This window comes from Triticum aestivum, chromosome 3B (genome assembly GCF_018294505.1).
Source record: "Triticum aestivum cultivar Chinese Spring chromosome 3B, IWGSC CS RefSeq v2.1, whole genome shotgun sequence".
NCBI classification, from domain to species: domain Eukaryota; kingdom Viridiplantae; phylum Streptophyta; class Magnoliopsida; order Poales; family Poaceae; genus Triticum; species Triticum aestivum.
In genome coordinates this window covers 740,859,362-740,868,524 of record NC_057801.1, presented here as the reverse complement: position 1 = coordinate 740,868,524, position 9,163 = coordinate 740,859,362, and positions in this window count along the sequence as shown.

The window sequence follows — 9,163 nt, the reverse complement described above, 5'->3', positions numbered from 1 at the left end:
TTAGAACTGCACCAACTGACAGCTGCACTGCCATGTAGAAAGTCTCATCGTAGTCAACCCCTTGAACTTGTCGAAAACCTTTTGCAACAAGTCGAGCTTTGTAGACAGTAACATTACCATCAGCGTCAGTCTTCTTCTTGAAGATGCATTTATTCTCAATGGCTTGCCGATCATCGGGCAAGTCAACCAAAGTCCATACTTTGTTCTCATACATGGATCCCATCGCAGATTTCATGGCCTCAAGCCATTTTGCGGAATCTGGGCTCATCATCGCTTCCTCATAGTTTGTAGGTTCGCCATGGTCAAGTAACATGACCTCCAGAATAGTATTATCGTACCACTCTGGTGTGGATCTTACTCTGGTTGACCTATGAGATTCGGTAGTAACTTGATCTGAAGTTTCATGATCAATATCATTAGCTTCCTCACTAATTGGTGTGGTTCTCACAGGAACCGGTTTTTGTGTTGAACTACTTTCCAATAAGGGAGCAGGTACAGTTACCTCATCAAGTTCTACTTTCCTCCCACTCACTTCTTTCGAGAGAAACTCCTTCTCTAGAAAGGATCCAAATTTAGCAACAAAAGTCTTGCCTTCAGATTTGTGATAGAAGGTGTACCCAATAGTCTCCTTTGGGTATCCTATGAAGACACATTTCTCCGATTTGGGTTCGAGCTTATCTGGTTGAATTTTCTTCACATAAGCATCGCAGCCCCAAACTTTAAGAAACGACAACTTTGGTTCCTTGCCAAACCATAGTTCATAAGGCATCGTCTCAACGGATTTTGATGGTGCCCTATTTAACGTGAATGTAGTCGTCTCTAAAGCATAACCCCAAAACGATAGCAATAAATCAGTAAGAGACATCATAGATCGCAGCATATCTAGTAAAGTACGATTACGACATTCAGACACACCATTACGTTGTGGTGTTTCGGGTGGCGTGAGTTGCGAAACTATTCCGCATTGCTTCAAATGTAAACCAAACTCGTAACTCAAATATTCTCCTCCATGATCAGATCGTAGAAACTTTATTTTTTTGTTATGATAATTTTCCACTTCACTCTGAAATTCTTTAAACTTTTCAAATGTTTCAGACTTATGTTTCATTAAGTAGATATACCCATATCTGCTCAAATCATCTGTGAAGGTGAGAAAATAACGATACCCGCCGTGAGCCTCAATGTTCATTGGACCACATACATCAGTATGTATGATTTCCAACAAATCTGTTGCTCGCTCCATAGTTCCGGAGAATGGTGCTTTAGTCATCTTGCCCATGAGGCATGGTTCGCAAGTACCAAGTGATTCATAATCAAGTGATTCCAGAAGTCCATCAGTATGGAGTTTCTTCATGCGCTTTACACCAATATGACCCAAATGGGAGTGCCACAAATAAGTTGCACTATCATTATCAACTCTGCATCTTTTGGCTTCAACATTATGAATATGTGTATCACTACTATCAAGATTCAATAAAAATAGACCACTCTTCAAGGGTGCATGCCATAAAAGATATTACTCATATAAATAAAACAATCATTATTCTCTGATTTTAAATGAATAACCGTCTCGCATCAAACAAGATCCAGATATAATGTTCATGCTCAACGCTGGCACCAAATAACAATTATTCAGGTTCAAAACTAATCCCGAAGGTAGATGTAGAGGTAGCGTGCCGACCGCGATCACATCGACTTTGGAACCATTTCCCACGCGCATTGTTACCTCGTCCTTAGTCAATCTTTTCTTAATCCTTAGTCCCTGTTTTGAGTTGCAAATATTAGCAACAGAACCAGTATCAAATACCCAGGTACTACTGCGAGCATTAGTAAGGTACACATCAATAACATGTATATCACATATACCTTTGTTCACTTTGCCATCCTTATTATCCGCCAAATACTTGGGGCAGTTCCGCTTCCAGTGTCCAGTCTGCTTGCAGTAGAAGCACTCAGTCTCAGGCTTAGGTCCAGACTTGGGTTTCTTCTCTTGAGCAGCAACTTGTTTGTCGTTCTTCTTGATGTTCCCTTTCTTCTTCCCTTTACCCTTTTTCTTGAAACTGGTGGTCTTGTTGACCATCAACACTTGATGCTCCTTTTTGATTTCTACCTCCGCAGCTTTTAGCATTGCCAAGAGCTCGGGAATAGTCTTGTTCATTCCTTGCATATTATAGTTCATCACGAAGCTCTTGTAGCTTGGTGGCAGTGATTGAAGAATTCTGTCAATGACACTATCATCAGGAAGATTAACTCCCAGTCGAATCAAGTGATTGAAATACCCAAACATTTTGAGTATGTGTTCACCGACAGAACTATTCTCCTCCATCTTGCAGCTATAGAACTTATTGGAGACTTCATATCTCTCAACCCGGGCATTTGCTTGAAATATTAACTTCAACTCCTAGAACATCCCATATGCTCCATGACGTTCAAAACATCGTTCAAGTCTCAGTTCTAAGCTGTAAAGCATGGCACACTAAACTATCGAGTAGTCATCAGCTTTGCTCTGCCAGACGTTCTTAACGTCGTCAGTTGCATCTGCAGCAGGCCTGGCACCCAACGGTGCTTCCAGGACATAATTCTTCTGTGCATCAATGAGGATAATCCTCAAGTTACGGACCTAGTCCGTGTAATTGCTACCATCATCTTTCAACTTAGCTTTCTCAAGAAACGCATTAAAATTCAACGGAACAACAGCACGAGCCATCTATCTACAACAAACATAGACAAGCAAAATACTATCAGGTACTAAGTTCATGATAAATTTAAGTTCAATTAATCATATTACTTAAGAATTCCCACTTAGATAGACATCCCTCTAATCATCTAAGCAATCACGTGATCCAAATCAACTAAACCATGTCTGATCATCACGTGAGATGGAGTAGTTTTCAATGGTGAACATCACTATGTTGATCATATCTACTATATGATTCACGCTCGACCTTTCGGTCTCAGTGTTCCGAGGCCATATGTGTATATGCTAGGCTCGTCAAGTTTAACCTGAGTATTCTGCGTGTGCAACTGTTTTGCACCCGTTGTATTTGAACGTAGAGCCTATCACACCCGATCATCACGTGGTGTCTCGGCACGAACAACTTTCACAACGGTGCATACTGAGGGAGAACACTTATACCTTGAAATTTAGTGAGAGATCATCTTATAATGCTACCATCAATCAAAGCAAAATAAGATGCATAAAGGATAAACATCACATGCAATCAATATAAGTGATATGATATGGCCATCATCATATTGTGCTTGTGATCTCCATCTCCGAAGCACCGTTATGATCACCATCGTCACCGGCGCGACACCCTGATCTCCATCGTAGCATCGTTGTTGTTTCACCACCTATTGCTTCTACAACTATCGCTACCGCTTAGTAATAAAGTAAAGCAACTACAGGGCGGTTGCATTGCATACAATAAAGCGACAACCATATGGCTCCTGCCAGTTGCCGATAACTCGGTTACAAAACATGATCATCTCATACAATAAAATATAGCATCATGTCTTCACCATATCACATCACAACATGCCATGCAAAAACAAGTTAGACGTCCTCTACTTTGTTGTTGCAAGTTTTACGTGGCTGCTACGGGCTGAGCAAGAACCGTTCTTACCTACGCATCAAAACCACAACGATAGTTCGTCAAGTTAGTGTTGTTTTAACCTTCTCAAGGACCGAGCGTAGCCACACTCGGTTCAACTAAAGTTGGAGAAACTGACACCCGCCAGCCACCTATGTGCAAAGCACGTCGGTAGAACCAGTCTCGCGTAAGCGTATGCGTAATGTCGGTCCGGGCCGCTTCATCCAACAATACCGCCGAACCAAAGTATGACATGCTAGTAAGCAGTATGACTTGTATCGCCCACAACTCACTTGTGTTCTACTCGTGCATATAACATCTACGCATAAAACCAAGCTCGGATGCCACTGTTGGGAAACGTAGTAATTTCAAAAAAAATCCAACGCACACGCAAGATCATGGTGATGCATAGCAACGAGAGGGGAGAGTGTTGTCCACGTACCCTCGTAGACCGAAAGAGGAAGCGTTAGCACAACACGGTTGATGTAGTCGTACCTTTTCACGATCCGACCGATCAAGTACCGAACGCACGGCACCTTCGAGTTCAGCACATGTTCAGCTCGATGACGTCCCTCGAACTCCAATCCAACCGAGCTTTGAGGGAGAGTTCCATCAGCACGACGGCGTGGTGACGATGATGATGCTCTACCGACGCAGGGCTTTGCCTAAGCACCGCTACGATATTATCGAGGTGGAATATGGTGGAGGGGGGCACCGCACACGGCTAATAGATCTCAAGGATCAATTATTGTGTCTAGAGGTGCCCCCCGCCCCCGTATATAAAGGAGCAACGGGGAGGGGGCGGCCGGCCAGGAGGAGGCGCGCCAGGGAGGAGTCCTACTCCCACCGGGAGTAGGACTCCCTCCTTTCCTTGTCCAAGTAGGAGAGAGGGAAGGAAGGGAGAGAGGAGAGGAAGGAAAGGCCCCCCCTCCTTGTCCTATTCGGACAAGAGGGGAAGGGGGGGCGCGAACTGCCCTGGCCGCCCCTCCTCTGCTCCACTTTGGGCCTATGTGGCCAATTAATCCCCCGAGGGGTTCCGGTAACCCCCGGTACTCCGGTATACATCCGATAACCCCCGGAACCATTCCGGTGTCCGAATATAGTCGTCCAATATGTCAATCTTCATGTCTCGACCATTTCGAGACTCCTCGTCATGTCCGTGATCACATCCGGGACTCCGAACTGTCTTCGGTACATCAAAACATATAAACCCATAATATAACCGTCATCTAACTTTAAGAGTGCGGACCCTAAGGGTTCGAGAACTATGTAGACATGACCGAGACACGTCTCCGGTCAATAACCAATAGCGGAACCTGGATGCTCATATTGGCTCCCACATATTCTATGAAGATCTTTATCGGTCAAACCGCATAACAACATATGTTGTTCCCTTTGTCATTGGTATGTTACTTGCCCGAGATTCGATCATCGGTATCTCAATACCTAGTTCAATCTCGTTACCGGCAAGTCTCTTTACTCATTACGTAATGCATCATTCCGTAACTAACTCATTAGCTACATTGCTTGCAAGTCTTATAGTGATGTGCATTACAGAGAGGGCCCAGAGATACCTCTCCGACAATCGGAGTGACAAATCCTAATCTCGAAATATGCCAACTCAACATGTACCTTTGGAGACACCTGTAGAGCTCCTTTATAATCACCCAGTTACGTTATGACGTTTGGTAGCACACAAAGTGTTCCTCGGTAAATGGGATTTGCATAATCTCATAGTTGTAGGAACATGTATAAGTCATGAAGAAAGCAATAGCAACATACTAAACGATCAAGTGCTAAGCTAATGGAATGGGTCAAGTCAATCACAGCATTCTCCTAATGATGTGATCCCGTTAATCAAATGATAACGCATGTCTATGGTTAGCAAACTCAACCATCTTTGATCAACGAGCTAGTCAAGTAGAGGCATACTAGTGACACTATGTTTGTCTATGTATTCACACATGTATTATGTTTCCGGTTAATACAATTCTAGCATGACTAATAAACATTTATCATGATATAAGGAAATAAATAATAATTTTATTATTGCCTCTAGGGCATATTTCCTTCACCTAGGCCTCATTTTCAAGTATTGCAATATCGTTTGTGCTCCGTTTTATCAATTGCTACCTTGCTGTTTTTTATTGTTCCTATCAAAAAATTCAATATCTACTATCATTGCTATGCTTTTATTACCATATCTTCGCCAAACTAGTGCACCTATACAAATTACCATTGTATTTGGTGTGTTGGGGACACAACCGACTTTTTATTATTTGGTTGCAGGGTTGTTTGAGAGAGACCATCTTCGTCCTACGCCTCCCACGTATTGATAAACCTTAGGTCATCCACTTGAGGGAAAATTGCTACTGTCCTACAAAACTCTACGCTTGGAGGCCCAACACAAGTCTACAAGGACAAGTTGAGTAGTAGACATCAAGCTCTTTTCTGGCACCGTTGCCGGGGAGGTGAGTGCATGAAGGTGCATCTTTAGATCTTGCAATTGAATCATTTAGTTTCTTGTTTTATCACTAGTTTGGTTTATAAAAATAAAACTACAAAAAAATGGAATTGAGGTTGCATCATATTATTGATCATCTTTATAATATCTTTCTTGAAAATGATGGATCGGAAAATTGTGCTCAATTGTTAGAAGAAGAAGTCAATAAAATGTTTGGCACAAAATATTTGAATGATGAGCATGAGTACAATGTTGTTAGTATGAATTCTTTGAATATCCAAGATGTTAATGATGATTGCACAAGTCATGACAAAAATGTTTCGTATAAGCATGTCAAATTTTTTGGAGTGCATAAAGTTTGTGAAGACGTGCCTTATAGGGAAGATAGATTTTGTAAGAAGCATAAACATGATAGAACCAATTCTTTGCTCATAGTGATAGATGAATTTGCTACAAAATTGTGTTCTCTTTGTCCTATTACTTGTGAACTTTGCAATAAGGATGGTCATGTTAATTTCCAATGGATGATTTTTCATGATCGAATCATATCCAAATATTGCAATAACCTGATCACCCTAGAACTTTATAATGAACTTTGTTTATTTTTGGGGACTGGAGAATTGACACATAAAAATAGTTGGTTTGAAGTATTCATTCTCATGGACGACATTGAAACTATTCAAAAAAATCTATATGTTTTGCAAAAAATTGCAATGAGAATGCTTATATTGCCAACTATAGAAAGATGGGGAAACCAATAGAATATAAAAGGAATACTAATGAAAGGGTAAATATTTCCACTTTCCCTCCTATTTTCTCTCATGATGAAATAGGTGACGAGAAGGAGCTTCCTATTCAACCAATCTCATCAATATGAAGCTCGAAATAATTAATTAAACCCACACATGAGGTGGTGAAGAAGAAGAAAAGAAGAAAGAATAAAGGTAAAAAGGTATCTCTCCCAAATAATGTTGCTCCTATTATTGTTGTGCCTCATGAAAATGAGTAAAAAATAATTGTGGAAGATGATGCACTTGATGACGATATTGCTTTTTGTCTTATGGCACAATGTCCGAGAGCACTATTGATGATGATTTTGTTATGCCTACTGCTTGTTGGGATGATTATGATTGGGAAGATAATGATACTTCTTATAATCTTGGAAATATTTTTGGCACCAACTTGGGAAATTATGATGATAGCAATTGTTATACCGTTGGTGCTATTCATACTATTAATGATGAGAGTAATTATGCTTATGATATGCCAATCCACAAGCTTGGGGATGCTTTGTTTGATGAGAATGACATGTTTGAGAATTTAATTGCTGCAATTAATGTTTGTCCCAAGCTTGGGGATGCTATGTTTAATGAAGATGATCTTTTTAGCCCCCCTACTTTGAATGATCAAATTTGCTATGATGATTGCATGCCTCCTATCTATGATGAGAACAAAGTTGCTACTTATGATGATTATTGTGATGATACTTGTGTTATAAAAAGTAGTGATGATTATATTTATAAAACTTGTCATAGTTATGATTACATTTCTCCTGAACATTACTCTTTTGATGTGGAAACAGTTTATAGTATTCGAGTTTCATATGATACTCCCACCATTGTGAATGAGAAGAAATTTTCTTATGTGGAGAGTAATAAAATTTCTACGCTTGTGGATCATGAAAAGAATGATTTATGTGGGCGTTATATTGATGAATCTATTCATGATGCTACTGAAAATTATTATGAGAGAGGAACTTATGATTCATGATGCTCTCTTTATGTTCCAATTCTTATCTTTTATGTGATCAGCATTGAAATCTTTCATGCCTAGCTAAAAGGCATTAAAGAAAAGCGCTTGTTGGGAGACAACCCAACACTTTTACCTACTTTTTTTGTGTTCATGTGATTATGCTACTGTAGTAATCATCTTTTATTTCTTTTATTTCAATAAAGTGCCAAGTAAAGCCCTTGGGATAGAGTGGATGGTAGTTGACTTGAATCTGTGTAAAAACAGAAACTTTTGCGCTCAGTCCAAGAATTTTAAAAATTCACTTGAACCTGATTTTGATCTAAATTTTTTACAGGCAATATATATACAAATTCTCTATGTTGTCCTAATTTTTCACAATTTTTGGAGTTACGAAAGTCTGATTGGAGTACAGATTACTTCAGACTGTTCTGTTTTTGACAGATTCTGTTTTCAATGCATAGTTTGCTTGTTTCCTAGTTTCTATGGCTTATATTGCTCAATATAAATTGCAGGAATGATAACTTACAATAGGCATTGTGTGGAAAAAATTATGAATCTTGTCTTTGACAGTACCAAAGTGAAATGGTTTGCTCTTTATCATACTAACCTATCTCATGATGTTCCGTTAAGTTTTGTGTGATTGAAGTTTTCAAGTTTTGGGTGAGATGTTGATATGAGGAGAATAAGGACTGACAAGACCCTAAGTTTGGGGATGCCCAAGGCACCCCAAGGTAATATTCAAGGAAGATCCAAGCAACTAAGCTTGGGGATGCCTCGGAAGGCATCCCCTCTTTCGTCTCCAACATTATCGGTAACCTCACTTGGAGCTATGTTTTTATTCGTCACATGATATGTGTTTTACTTGGAGCATTAATTTATTTTGTTAGGATTTGCTTTATGTTATTTAGAATAATGGTTTCCATCTTTTATTTCAATAAAAGTGGCAATGGCAGCCTTTGCCATGCTTATTTTGCTAATCTACATGTTGTTGTTTCAAAACAGAAAGTTTACTGTTGTTGAAAAAATTCTCTAGAAAAGTCAGAATGTGATAAAAGGTTGAAAGTTTTTGCATAGTAAGCTTTAACAAATTTTCTACAGTGCTGTAATTTTTTAGAATTGTTTGAGTTAGGGAAGTATGAAGAATATTGCATTCTTTACATATTGTACTGTTTTGACAAATTGCTGTTATGTGTGCATTGTTTGCATATGTTTGCGTGTTTAATTATTCTATTTGAGGATAGGAGTATTAAATATGCAGAGGCATTTAGTGTGCAATGTTAAATTATAATTTTAGTGATTTGCTACAGTAGAGGATGATAAGGTTATTGCATTGATTTATACTAACTTATCTTAC